The sequence below is a fragment of the Bison bison genome, unplaced genomic scaffold, assembly GCF_000754665.1.
Source record: "Bison bison bison isolate TAMUID 2011002044 unplaced genomic scaffold, Bison_UMD1.0 scf7180017864492, whole genome shotgun sequence".
In the NCBI taxonomy this organism is placed as follows: Eukaryota; Metazoa; Chordata; class Mammalia; order Artiodactyla; family Bovidae; genus Bison; species Bison bison.
The window spans coordinates 2179487-2193044 of NW_011495051.1; the positions used below are offsets into that span (position 1 = coordinate 2179487).

The 13558-nt window shown below is 46.1% G+C and overlaps 1 long non-coding RNA gene across 1 annotated transcript; it reads left to right on the forward strand.

Moving 5' to 3' along the window:
- Positions 1 to 1624: 1624 nt before the first annotated feature.
- On the forward strand, positions 1625 to 9944 carry LOC105005589. The gene is made up of 4 exons (XR_827332.1): positions 1625 to 1743; positions 6511 to 6637; positions 7666 to 7824; positions 8240 to 9944. It is a non-coding gene; the product is annotated as an uncharacterized LOC105005589 (long non-coding RNA).
- The last annotated feature ends 3614 nt before the right edge of the window (positions 9945 to 13558 follow it).

The following is a 13558-nucleotide window of genomic DNA, read 5'->3' on the forward strand; positions in this document are numbered from 1 at the left end:
CCCGCCCCCGCCAAAAAGTATTTGTAAGTCATGCTACTATGCCCACCTTTGTCTTCAGATTCTGCAAGTGGCTCAGCCTCTATGGCTGTGTCATAGAATCACAAAAATCTGATGCATAGCAACCCAGGTTGGTTTCCACTGGGGTATCACCCCAGGCCACATGGCCCTGAAATCAGGCCCTCCAGAAGCTGCAGGAGTCATCATTTAAGAAATGTATCTAGGGCTTCCCTGCTGGCTCAGTGGTTAAGAATCCACCTGCCAACGCAGGAGACATGGGTTTGCTCCCTGGTCCGGGAAGATCCCACATGCCAGGGAACAACTAAGCCCATGGGCAACAACTACTGAGCAGCAAGTGAAGCCGCTGCAATGAGAAGCCACTGCACTGCAACTGGAGAAAAGCCTGCTGCAGCAAGGAAGACCCAACACAGCCAAAAATAAAGAATTTTTTAAAATGAAAGTGTCTTATAAAAACAAGTATATCTGATTAAAAAAACAATCTATGGACTTATTAAAGAGGAATCTTATTCACAGAGTGCTGCCAGAGGACCGAGGCTCGGGCCTAAGATGGGCCAGCGTCTCCAACCACAGAGCAAAGGGCTTTTCCCATGTGTGTAAAGAGGGGAAGCAGGATGAAAGTTGGGCTAGTGAGGGGCTAAGCGGATTCTGAGACCACCAGGACTGGACAGGGGCCTCCTGGGTACCTTGTCTGGAGAAGCTGACCAGGGGCTTGTTCAGAACCTCACTGTTGCTCAGACAGAGGTAGAAGATGAGGGGCTGCGATCCAGCGTTGCCATTCCCTGTAGGGAGGGAGCCTGATACCGTGGGCTATGAAATAGGACTCAAAAAGAATTTAGTCAAGCCCAGATTGGGAGCCGGGTCAGGAGAGCGGGGCCTCCTGGTACCAAAGGCCACACGTCAAACACGGTGGGATCCTGGCTTATACGCGGACGTGAATGTCTTTGTTTTTAAAGAAATGGCACAGACACACAATGACTTCACCCCCGGACCATTGGCCCCTGAGGTCACCAGGCTCTCCTGTCCCATCTCATCCAGTCCCGACCCTGGACAGGGGGTCTCTCCGCGGGGCAAGTAAGTCAGGACTTCTCGGTACAGGTCCACCTGCCCGCAACAAGTTCTGCTAGGAACCCACGTCCCGGGCTAGCGAGTCCAGGTATCTAGAAGAAGGCCGGGCAAGGATGGGCTGAAGCCGAAAACCACACTTCCGCCCGGCATAAGCACCTGACGAAGGTTCAGACTAAACACTGAAGCCTGGAAGGACAGTAACACTGTCCAGTCAGGGGAGGCGGGGGCAAGCCCAGGAGAATAACCAGAACTGCTGGGAAGGTGTCAGGATAACAGGGTCTGAACAACTGTCCAATCAGGGCTCGGAATCTTGCCTGAGTATTATCCTTTCGGAGTCCTGGGTGAGTGTCAGGAGTACCATCCAATAAGATCGCCACTTCCCGGAGAACTAGTCAATCAAGGGCTGCGGGGGCGGGTGTTACGTACATAAGAAGCATCTGGCGGAGGAGTGCGTGGGACACCGTCCAATTAGACGGCGGAGGCCCAGAACTCCGTCCAATCAGGACCGGCGGCGGTCACCCTCTCATCCCGCGCAGGCGTCGCTCGCTTCAGACCTGAGTGCTCCCGCCTAACTGTGGGTTGCGGCCCCAGGTGTCGTGTTTCCGTGGGCTCGCGGGCTCCGGGAAGGATGCTCTGGAGATCCAGGAACTGGAAGATATGGTGAGTTCTCTGGCCGGAGCCGGAGACCAGCTGGGGCTGATTACGACCCGTTGGGAGCTGAGGCAGGCCCGGGTTCCGGCGCCCGCTCCTCTAGATAGCGACCCAAGTTTCCCCCTCGACCCCGTTGTCCTGTCCCTTCCCGTCCCCTCTTGAGTGGGAGTCTCGGCCTGAGAATGCGCCCCTTGGGGATCCCGGGGAGGACCGGATGACCCGGGCAGTGGTCAGGGGCTAGGGTGAGGGAACTCGTCCTGACCTGACAGATGCAGTCATAGCCCTACCAGGTAGGAAGGTGCTTTATTCCCATTAAAAAACAAAATTCAACGAAGTAAGTTTCCAAGCTCTTCCTGGTTTTATTCAGCCATTCATGAATCTGGCAGCTTCCCATACAGCACTGAAGGGCGCTGCGGGTTAAGTCTCCTGTAGGCAAAAGTGAGCGGGTCGAAGGAAGCAGCGAAAGTGGGTTTTGTCTGTGGCAGGTTCCTTTACCCTAGGGAGGGCGCGGGTCTGCCAGGCAGATCGTCTCCCTGTGCCGACCCGGTAATTCCTGATTGACTGCTTTCAAATTCCATTTCTGGGAGAGGCTGAAACTCTTAAGTTCAACCAGCTCGGTGTCTTGGGACTCAGCATAAGTGACTCCATTTGGGGCTGTGGGCTTGTTTTAATATTCCAGAGATTTGGAGTAGGGACAGGACTCCGATCTCAACATATGTCCCAGGGTCTCAGACGAAACAGAAAACGGCTTTTCTGTTCTGGTTGAGAAGGGTGAGAGCAAGGCTGTTTGATAGCCTGGGGGATTTCTGGGGTCAGTGCATTCTCAGCCCAGATGGGGAGAAGGGGAGCTTTATTCTGCATCTCAGTGCTTCTTGAGGATGGGCAGGGGGAGCTGGTAACCAAAAAGTCAGGGGAAAGTTTGGGTTACAAATGGGCAATTGTGAACACTTGGTCAAATGAAAACTTCAAAATTCCTAATCATGCACTTCCATACTTTCATTAAGGTGTGTTATTGCGGGGTGCGGGAAGGAGTCTGTAAGTGTCTCAAAAGGAGTTTATTTTACACAAAGGAGTAATTTGCTCTAGCAAAATAATGGAACCTGGGACTTCCCTGGTGGTCTAGTGGTTAAGAAACCTCCTTCCAATGCAGGGGATGTGGGTTTGATCCCTGGCCTGGGGATTAAATCCTACATGCCACAGAGCAACTAAGACCCAATTAAGCCAAAAATAATTAAGTTTTAAAAAATAATGGAACCCCAGGAGAGGGGTCATGGGAAACTGATCTACAGCCAGTAGGTTTGAAGAAGCGTAGGTGACAGTCTGATCCTGAGACTGGCATCTGAAGTGTGTGTGTGTGTCTGGGAGTTGGAGGCAGTCTTGAGGGACTGAGCCTTTAACCTGTGGAATCCAATGCCATATCCAGGTAGAGCGTGTCAGACCCCAGTTTCAAGGGTAGGAAACCCAGATGGAGTCTCAGAGAATTGCCTGGTATGGGGAGAAACCACGACATACTGGGGACCAGGAGTCTCTGAAGTGATGTGGTCTCCATGAGGGTAAAGAGACACAGAGGGAAGAAACACACAGGAGGGAAAACTGAGTTTTCCCCAAACACGCAAGAAGGAAGAGCTAGTTTTCCCTTTACCAGGCTTCATCACATCACTGACCCAGCCCGTCCTCTGGGAGATTCTCCTTGCTGACTCCGTGTGTCTCCCAGCTCTCAATCTGGGGCTTTTAAAAGTTCTTTCTTATCTTTTTTCCTACTTGATGGGGCCATGTTGGGAGTTTCCACAAGAATGATATAGCTTATGGATGGTTCAGGATGGTGGGCAGACTCTTCTCCAGGCACTGTCCTTGGCTGATGCAAACAGTACACGGTGGTGATGGGTGAGCATGGCTGACCCACTGTGCTTTAAGCCAGCACCTCCATGGTGGAGTCGGGGGCCACGTTTCTATCCAGGAAACCTCTATTAAGGCATCTGTGGGATCGCCATTTTTACTCTGTAGTACTGAAAGCAAATCAGACTGAATTCCCAAAAACTTTCTTTGCATTCCCCTGATGACTCAGGTTGAACATCTTTTCATGAATGTTTGTTTTTTCTTTTTTTTGTTTTCCTTTTCCTGAGCTTATTGACCATTTATATTTCTTCTTTGGAAGAGTGTCTGTTCAAATGTTAGGTATCAGCATCTCCTGGATGCCCTTTAGCATTTCATTCCCTCTATTTCGAGTTTGCTGAGTATTTTTATTAAGAAAAGATGATGTGGGGTTGTTTTTCTTCCCTTTCTTAAAAAGCATTATGATGAGATATTTTGCATTTTTTTTTCAAAAATAATTTTATTTATTTACTTTTGACTGTGCTGGGTCTTCACTGCTGCTGTGACTTTTGTCTAGTTATGGCCAGCTGGGGCTACTCTCTAGTTGTGTGTGGGCTTATCATTGCAGTGGCTTCTCTTGTTGTGATACACAGGCTTATTTGCTCCACAGGATCGAACTAGTGTCTCCTGCATTGGCAAGTGGATTGTTTACCACTGAACCACTAAGGAAGCCATTTCTAATTCCTTTTTTTTTTTAATCTTTTTTTGCCTATCCACATGGCATGTGGGATCTTAGTTCCCCAACTAGGGATCGAACCTGTGCCCCCTGCATTGGCAAAGCAGTATTTTTTTTTTCCCCTTTGGTTGTGCCTGATCTTTGTGGCTGCTCTTGGGCTTTTTCTAGTCACGGCGAGCAGGGGCTGCTCTTCATTGCCCAGGCTTCGTATTGCAGTGGCTTTTCTCGTGAAGCACAGGCTCTAGGTACTCAACCTTCAGTAGCTACAGCTCGTAGGCTCCAGAGTGCTGGCTCAGTAGTTGCCCATTGGCTTAGTTGCTTCACAGCATGTGGGATCTTCATGGACCAGGGATTGAACCTGTGTCCCCAGCACTGGCGTGCAGATTCTTTACCCCTGAGCCACCAGGAAAGTCCCAAAGGTGATGTGTTTTCACAGATACCTTTTCTGAGTCTGTTGAGGTGATCATGTGGTTTTTGTTCTTTATTAATAAGGTATATGATACCAGTTTCCTATGGATGGAGGAGCCTGGTAGGCTGCAGTCCATGGGGTTTCGAAGAGTCGGACACGACCAAGTGACTTCACTTTCACTTTTCACTTTCATGCATTGGAGAAGGAAATGGCAATCCATTCCAGTGTTCTTGCCTGGGGAATCCCAGGGATGGCAGAGCCTGGTGGGCTGCCATCTATGGGGTCGCACAGAGTCAGACACGACTGAAGTGACTTAGCAGCAGCACCAGCAGCTTTGTTTCTTTGAACCAAACTTTTTATTCCTGGAATAAATCCCACTTGGTCCTGGTGTTGAATCCTTTTTATATCTCTATGGATTTGGATTGCTAACATTATGTTGAGGAATTTTTTTGTTTGTGTTTATATGGGATACTGCTCTGTAACTTTATGTGTGATGTCTTTTTTTGGTTTTGGTATCAGCATAATGCTAGCCTCCTAGAAGGGGTTGGAAAGTGTCTCCCCACAATTCAATTTTGTATATGGATTCCCAATGATTAATACTAATGGTGTTTAACATGTTTTCATGTGGTTATTGGCCATTTGTATATCTTCTTTGGAGAATTGTCTTTTCACATTTATTGCCCCATTATTGAGTTGTCTTATTTGTCTTTTATTTTTTATTGTTGTCATGTTGTTTAGTCACTAAGTCATGTCCAACTCTTGCAACCCCATGGACTGTATAGCCCATCAGGCTCCTCTGTCCATGGGATTTCCCAGGCAAGAATACTGGAGCAGGTTGCCATTTCCTTCTCCAGGATTGTTGTTATGGGAGTTCTTCACATATATTTCTGATACAGTGCTCTCATCAAGTATGTGACTAGCAAACTCAGTTGCAACCCTAGTCGAAGTAACTTTGCCTTCTTTGTAGCTGATGTTGTGGGATTTCTTTTTTCTTCACATCTTGAACCCATATTTTTTTTTGCTTAAAAAAACTCTACTTTTTAATTTTGTACTTGTTATCTTTTTATATCATCAATGTAGAGTAATCCCATATTTCTCTAAATATAATAATTAGGTTCTTCATTCTCCCTCTTTGGCTCAATCACCACCAGATTCTTCAACAATTCTTGTTTGCGAGACATCTTCCTTGAATTCCAAGCACTCTGTTATTTATCTGAGAGGCCCTGCTGGCTTGACAGCTTCCTGAGGAACCAGGCCCTTTCTTACCCAACAGATGTGCTGAGCCCTGCATCCTGGATGGCCTGTATACCCTCAGTGTCCACCTCATCACAGGAGGGGTTGGGTCTCTGCCTCTGTCGGATATGAGGGGACCAAACCAGACTGCTTGTTGCTGTTGCCTTCAGGTTCATGGTTATTCAGATCCAGCAGCACTGATGTTCTGATTCTAGTTCTTGAAGGTGACAAGACAGTGATGACTTTCAACCAAGCCAATGTTAATTTCCATGTTATCTGAATGATGGTTTCATTTATCAGTCTTTACCATGCTTCAGAATCTACTATCTCAGTAAGAACAGTTCTTTTTAGTCCTGTCTCCATTAGTCCATGTCTGCTGTTGCTGTCATATTTTGCTTCAGTGTCCAGCACTTTCCATCACTGAGGAACCTGCATTGGATTTGCTGGCGTATGGTCATTTCCCACAAGAGTGTGAGCTCAGGAGTCCTAGGAATTGAATCCAGTTCCCACCTGTTGGCCTCCCCATCCTCCCACACTCAAGGGTGAAAGGGGGGCCTCACTGACACAGAATATATGGCTGTTTCAGGACTCAGTAGTCTTTGAAGATGTGGCTGTGAACTTCACCCTGGAGGAGTGGGCCTTGCTGGACCCTGGTCAGAGGAAACTCTACAGAGATGTGATGCTGGAGACCTGCAGGAACCTGGCCTCTGTGGGTGAGGACAGCTTCCTCCCTGCACTAAGTCTTTAGGGAACAGTTATTTCTTATAATGTCCTTTCTTACGAGGGACAGGGATGGGAATATGTTGGAAAAAAGGCAGACATGGCCCCTGCCATTATAGAACCTACCTATAATCAGGTTGCTTTTCCATGAAAACAGTTTCATGCATTGATTGCCTTTTTGTCACTCTTGAGCAGAATCTCAAGGTTCCCTAATTTGGGGCGTGAGAGAAGCATAATGGTTTTCACCCTGTGAAACTTACACTTATCAATACACATTTGACACGGTGGTCTTGTTGCAGTTAAACCCACACTGACCCATCATCAGTGACATGAGGACTGGAGAATTGGCCCATCTCATGGACAGCTTGCTGTTCTCCACCCTCCCCATGAGGAACTTTCTCCACTAGCAGGAAGGCAGCCACACACTGTCCAACATCCCAAGGGCTGCTGGGTCTATGGACACAGACCATGTCCAGGGCCTCTGTACCTGAGATCACCAGGGAGCTCACCTCTTGGGAGGAGCAGGTTCTGGATCAGGCAGCGATGTTTGGACATACCCATTAGGAACATGACTAGGTCTCTGAGAAGGTGATGGGTATAATTAACCTGGCTTCCCTCTTGGAGTTTTCATCCATCCTTGCCCACTCAAGAAGTCTTTTTGTACCTCCCTGTACAAAGGAAGGATTTGGGAAAGTGTGTTTTGCCCCATTTCTTCCTACTTTCCTTCTTTGATAATATTGATCAGACATCAGCCTCCATTCTTTTTGAAATATCTCTTAGTGGACAAAGCTGCCACTTTGACTCATTTTTCCGGTGATGGCCAAAATTCCAAATAGTCAAGGTCATTTCTTTGTCCCCATGTCTATTTTTCCTTATAAAATTTGTTTACATTTTTGAATCTGTATATAGAAAGTAATCTACATATGATTTCTTTTCTTTCCTTTATCCCACTGTTTCTCTCCTGAGAATTTAGTTACACTACCAATTGTTATAATTGTTACCAATTGTTCTTGCCTTCAAGTTAAAACCAGATCAGGTACTCAGTGTGATATTTGAAGAATGAACTGTGCAGTGAAGAGAAAAAAGTAAGATTCCCAAGAAATGATTCCTGGTCTGTTTTTGGAGAAAACTGGATGTTTCTTGACATCGGAGGTCACCAGACCCTAGAAAGGGATTGGAGGTGAGTGGCACTGCCATGCGGGCAGGGGGATACCTGCAGCCTGTTAGACTCACTTGAAACTAAAGGAAAGGTGTAAACCTAGCTAACCAAATTTGTACTTAGAAAAATTTCAAAAGAAAATACTTTCCTAAATATGATGTTGAGTATCTAAATCATAATGAGGTTAGAAACAAAATGACGATCAAGATACCCTGTATATAAGAAACACAGAAAATATTGACTCTGTTTTAGCCCTCAGCCATAGCATTAAACTTGTTGCACTTTGTCACAATGCAGAGAGTATAAAAAATATGCTCATTCATTGAAAATGGCAAGTATGTAGTCAAAATAATAATGAGCAATCATCAATAAATCATTAGTGAAGAAATCACTTATAATCATTCATCTCTAATATTGTGCTTCCCATTTTGAACAGAAATCATTTGGTGGAGAAGCTCTGCATAGATAATGAAGGTCATCACTGTCTGGAAGCCCTGAACCAAATTACAGATCTTACTCTGCATAAAGGATATTGGCCTGGAATTCAGCCCTGTAAATGCACTAAGTGTGGAAAAGCCTACAGGGGTTGTTCTTTCCAAAATCAGCAGAGATCTCTCCCTGGATACAGATATTATCCATGTGAGGAATGTGGGGAAGCCTGCAGCTGTGTCTCATGCCTAAGCCCTCCTAGGGGAACAGACATTGTAGAGGAACCCAATAAATGTCAGGATGCTGGGAGAACATGTAAGAGATGTGTGAAGAGTCATGGAAGTAAATGGTCTTCAGATTGTAAGAAATCTGGAAAAGCTCTCACTTTCCCCTCATCCTTTAAGGGACATGAGAGAGGTCAGCATGGACAGAAAACCCACATGTGTAAAGTTTGTGGGAAATCCTTTTCCTATCATTCGTACCTTGCACGGCACGTGAGAACTCACACTGAAGAAAAACACTGTGAGTGTGAGGAATGTGAGCAAGCCCTCCGATATTCCTTATCCCTGGTTGGACACATGACTATACACACCAGTGACAAAGCTTATATGTATAAGAAATGTGGAAAAGCCTTCAGTTGTCCCAAGTACTTCAGAAGACACATGAAAACACACAGCGGCATGAAACCCTATGAATGCACAGAATGCGGCAAAGCCTACAGCTCCTCCTTATCCCTCAGGGAACATGCAGGAACACACAGTCAGGAAAAGCCCTATGAATGCCAGCACTGCGGGAAAGCCTTCAGGCATCAGAGATATTTTAAAAAGCATGTGAAGATGCACAATGGAGCAAAGCCCTATAAATGCACAGAATGCGGCAAAGCCTACAGCTGCTCCATGTCCCTCCAGGAACATGAGAGAACACACACGGGGGAGAAGCCCTTTGGATGTCCATTCTGTGGGAAAGCCTTCATGCGCCAAGCCTCCCTTCGCAGACACCTGAGAACACACAGCAGGGAGAGAGCCTACACATGCACTCAGTGTCAGAAGGCTTTCTGTTGGCCCTCCTCCTTAAGGAAGCATGTGCGAATGCACAGTGAGGAGAAGCCCTACGCATGTCAGCAGTGTGGGAAAGCCTTTTGGTACCCCACAAACCTGCGAGGACATATGAGGACACACACCGGGGAGCAACGCTGAACACCAGGCCTCTGGGAGAGATTTCACTTTCACTTCAGACTTGGAATGTGAGCAGCGCCCTGGAGCAGAACCTTGTGAATGGGACACTGTGGGAAAACCTTCAGGTTTTCACTTATTTCATACACAAAAACTCAGGGCATGACAGAAATCTCTTAATGGATATAAATATGGTTTTACCTTCCTAAGTGCCTCATCTTCGATAGGGATCCCAGGGTATTCATTTCTAGTTCATGTTGCTAATCTGAACACTTAAGGTAACTATCGCACTGTCTCCTTCATCTGTACTAATTATATTTCATTACCTTTGATTTTACATCATCATGCAGTCATATAAAGTTTATCTCATTTCTGTTATAATGTCTTTTGGGTGGGAGGACTATGTCTCTTGGCTTGGGGGAATCTTAGTTTTCTAACTAAGTATGGTATCCATGCCTCTGCAGTGAAAGTGCAGGATCCTAACTATTGGACTGCCAGAGAATTCCTGTTACAATGTCTTTAAAATTTTTTATTTATTTATTTATTACTGTTTTGGGTCTTCATTGCTTTGAGAGGGATTTCTCTGGTTGTGCTGAGTGGGGGCTACTCTCTCGTTGCCGAGCATGGGCTCAGTAGTTGTGATGCACAGGCTTAGTTGCCCCGAGGCATGTAGGATCTTCCCAGACCAGGAAATGAACCCATGTCCCCTGCATTGTCAGCAGGACCCTTAACCATCAGACCACCAGGGAAGTCCCTACAAAGTCTTTTGAACCTAGGGGTGTAAGTTGTTTTCAATTTTCATTTTTTGTGTGTGTGCATGTGTGCAACTTGGTATGTTTAGGCGAAAAGTTTTTGATTCTTTCTTTGTTTTATATTCCCAGTATGCGATCATGATATGAGGTCTGTATTGTTGAAAAGTATTTCCTGGTCCACTGTTAGAGATTTTCTGACTCAGATTTTCTGACAAGAATTTTCTGACTCAGTATTTACTTTCCTAGGGGAGAAGGCAATGGTACCCCACTCCAATACTCTTGCCTGGAAAATCCCATGGACAGAGGAGCCTGGTGGGCTGCAGTCCATTGGGTTGCTAGGAGTCAGACACGACTGAGCAAATTCACTTTCACTTTTCACTTTCATGCACTGGAGAAGGAAATGGCAGCCCACTTCAGTGTTCTTGCCTGGAGAATCCCAGGGACGGGGGAGCCTGGTGGGCTGCTGTCTATGGGGTCACACAGAGTCGGACACGACTGAAGCGACTTAGCAGCAGCAGCAGCAGCAGAACCTTTATACTGAAAGATGTGTCTTCTATGTTTCTTTGTAGACAATGGATACCATATCTGTATTCTTCACAGTAATTAGTAATTGTGGAAGGTCTTAAAGGACCTTCTGTCTTGCCTGGTAATGTTTGTAATTTGGCCTCTGCTCATTGTCCTTGACCTTGGTTAGAAATTGGACACAAAACACTGAGTTAAGAAGAATGACTTGTTGACATGGAGATGAAAGCTGCTGTCTAGATGATTCTACTGGACTGTGTTGTCATCTTGGGTAAGGTGGGAAACTATATCCAGAGTCCTTCTGTTAGTGATTCTGAGTTAAAGTTTTTGAGAAGAGGAAGACGCATGAAGTCTGGCGCTGGAGTGAGGAAACCATGATTCTCAGCTCTTCTGTACCATCAGGAGACAGAGCTGCAGGGCAGCCTGGTGGCCTGAGCTCCAGCACTGCTTTCTCACTTCTGGCTCTGCCTGTGTGGAACAGCCCCAGTCAGACACATGTTTGATGTTAGTTACCTGCTGGGCAGCAGTGTGGACTCTGCTCGGCAGTGTGGACAAGTCCCCACATCGTGGGTCCTCTTTGGTTTTCAAGTTCACACAATTCCCTGCATGTTCCTGTGGCTCTTTGAGGTCCATCAGGCTACTTCTTCAGGCTTCCAAAGATCCCTCAGTGATTTTCTCATATCCTGTGACCCTCTTCATGTCAAAGGATTCTCCTAATTACATGATTTCTGTGGGAAACATCTTGTTCTTCTAACAGTGAACGTTTCCTACCTCTACCCATTGCAGATGTAATATGGCAGCCACAGATGCAGGAAACCTACTTCCCTAGTTGCATCATGAGAGGCTGTAATGACCCTGCATTTCTTGTTCCTCAATACTTCCAAGACTGAGATAAGCTCCTGTGAATACATGTAGCAGTTTGTGGCATTTTCTCTTACAGGGGTCTGCTCTCTAAATGATTAGCCCATAATGTTTAATTAGTCCATTTTTATATGTGATTTCCCATTGCTTTATATGTGATCACCCAGGATGTGATTTAAAACAATGTGCATTGAAAATTCAAGTTCAGGAACTTCTCTGGTGGGCCAGTGGCTGAGATTCTGAGCTCCCAATGCAGGAGGCCTGGGTTTGATCCCTAGTCAAGTAACTAGATCCCACATGTCACAATTAAAGATCCTGTGTGCTGAACTAAGACTTGACACAGCCAAATAAATAATTTTTTTAAAATAATCTGATTTAAAGTGTCAGAGGGGTACCTACTGAATGCTTATTTGGAGGCTGTGAATCTGTACCTGCTTGTTTGGAGGCCGTGAATCTGTACCTATCTTGTGTGCTTTTAGGGGCTGGCCATGTGTGGCCACAAGAAGGGGATCCTGGAAGGCCCAGGAAAAGCTTACTGTACTCAGGGCCTAGTGACAATCACTGTGCAACAAGACAGGGGTGTCACTCGGGGAGCACCAAGGCAGCTATCTCACTTGAGCCACAGGGGAGCAGAGCATACAAGGACCCATGGGCAAACATCTGTATTCCTCAGAGGCATAATTGTTTGTTTGAGCCTAGAGTGCATGGCGTAGGAGGGATATTCAATATCTAGCACCAGATTATGATTGTGGGAAATAAAGGCTTAATTGGAGTCAGGACCCTTAGAAAATGGAAGAGAAAAAATGGGGTTTGGTTTGAGGACTTGCTTGATTGACCAGTGAGGCTCTCAAGCTCCTCACTGGTTGCCCAACAAGCCTCTCTGCACTGGCCCGTCTGTGTGTGATGGCTCCAGACCCTGAGAGTAATTGGTTTCTTCACTCACTCCATGACCTCCATGAAGTTACTCAGTCATGTCCGACTCTTTGCGACCCCATGGACTGTAGCCCACCAGGCTCCCCCATCCGTGGGATTTTCTAGGCAAGAATACTGGAGTGGGTTGCCATTTCCTTCTCCAGGGGATCTTCCCGACCCAGGGATCGAACCCGGGTCTCCCACATTGTGGGCAGACGCTTTACCATCTGAGACACCAGGGAATCCCTCCCTTCCCTCACTAGTACCTTCCAAACATCATACAAGTTAGGCTCTTGGTGAATTCTAGCCTGAAATCATAGAGACAGGGATTCTGGGAAATATACCTCCCAGTCACATGCACAATGAAAAAAACAATCCAGCACAAACATATCTACCTATTGGTTTCATTGACCTTTTACAATTGTACCAAGAAATGTAGCACAGTGATGGGGTTAGAGGACGTCCCTGGTGGCTCAGACAGTAAAGAATCTGCCTGCAATGCAGAGTTCGATCCCTGAGTCAGGAAGATCCCCTGGAGAAGGAAATGGCAACCCACTCCAGTATTCTTGCCTGGAGAATCCCATGGACAGAGGAACCTGGTGGGCTACAATCTGTGGGGTCACAAAGAGTTGGACATGACTGAGCAACTCAGCATGCACACATGAGGGGATGAGAGGGATATGGAGAAGATTTCACTCATTCATTCATTCAGTCTTTCCAGTGAATATTATAGCAGAAGAGTAAACTATTTCAGCTAACACTGGCAGTTATACCTAAATAGATTATTAAACTATATACAAGGACATGTATGTACTGTGGCCAGCACAGCAGGTAGGGATCAAAAGTGGTCGACACAATTTGGAAAAAAGAAACTAGAGACAGAATTAAAGTTTTGAAGATGGGAGCGGGGGACTCAACCTCTAGGATCAAGAGCCTTATTCCTCAGAGCCACATCCCTTTTATTTAGTGTTTTGGCAAGCAGGAAATATCTGTTGTGCTATGATAAAATCAGCCTCCTGTGTCCCTGGTCACATCTCCCATTTTATTGATTACTTTGAACTACCTTTGTTATTTTTTTGTACAAGGGGTATCACTCAGCTGGAGGTC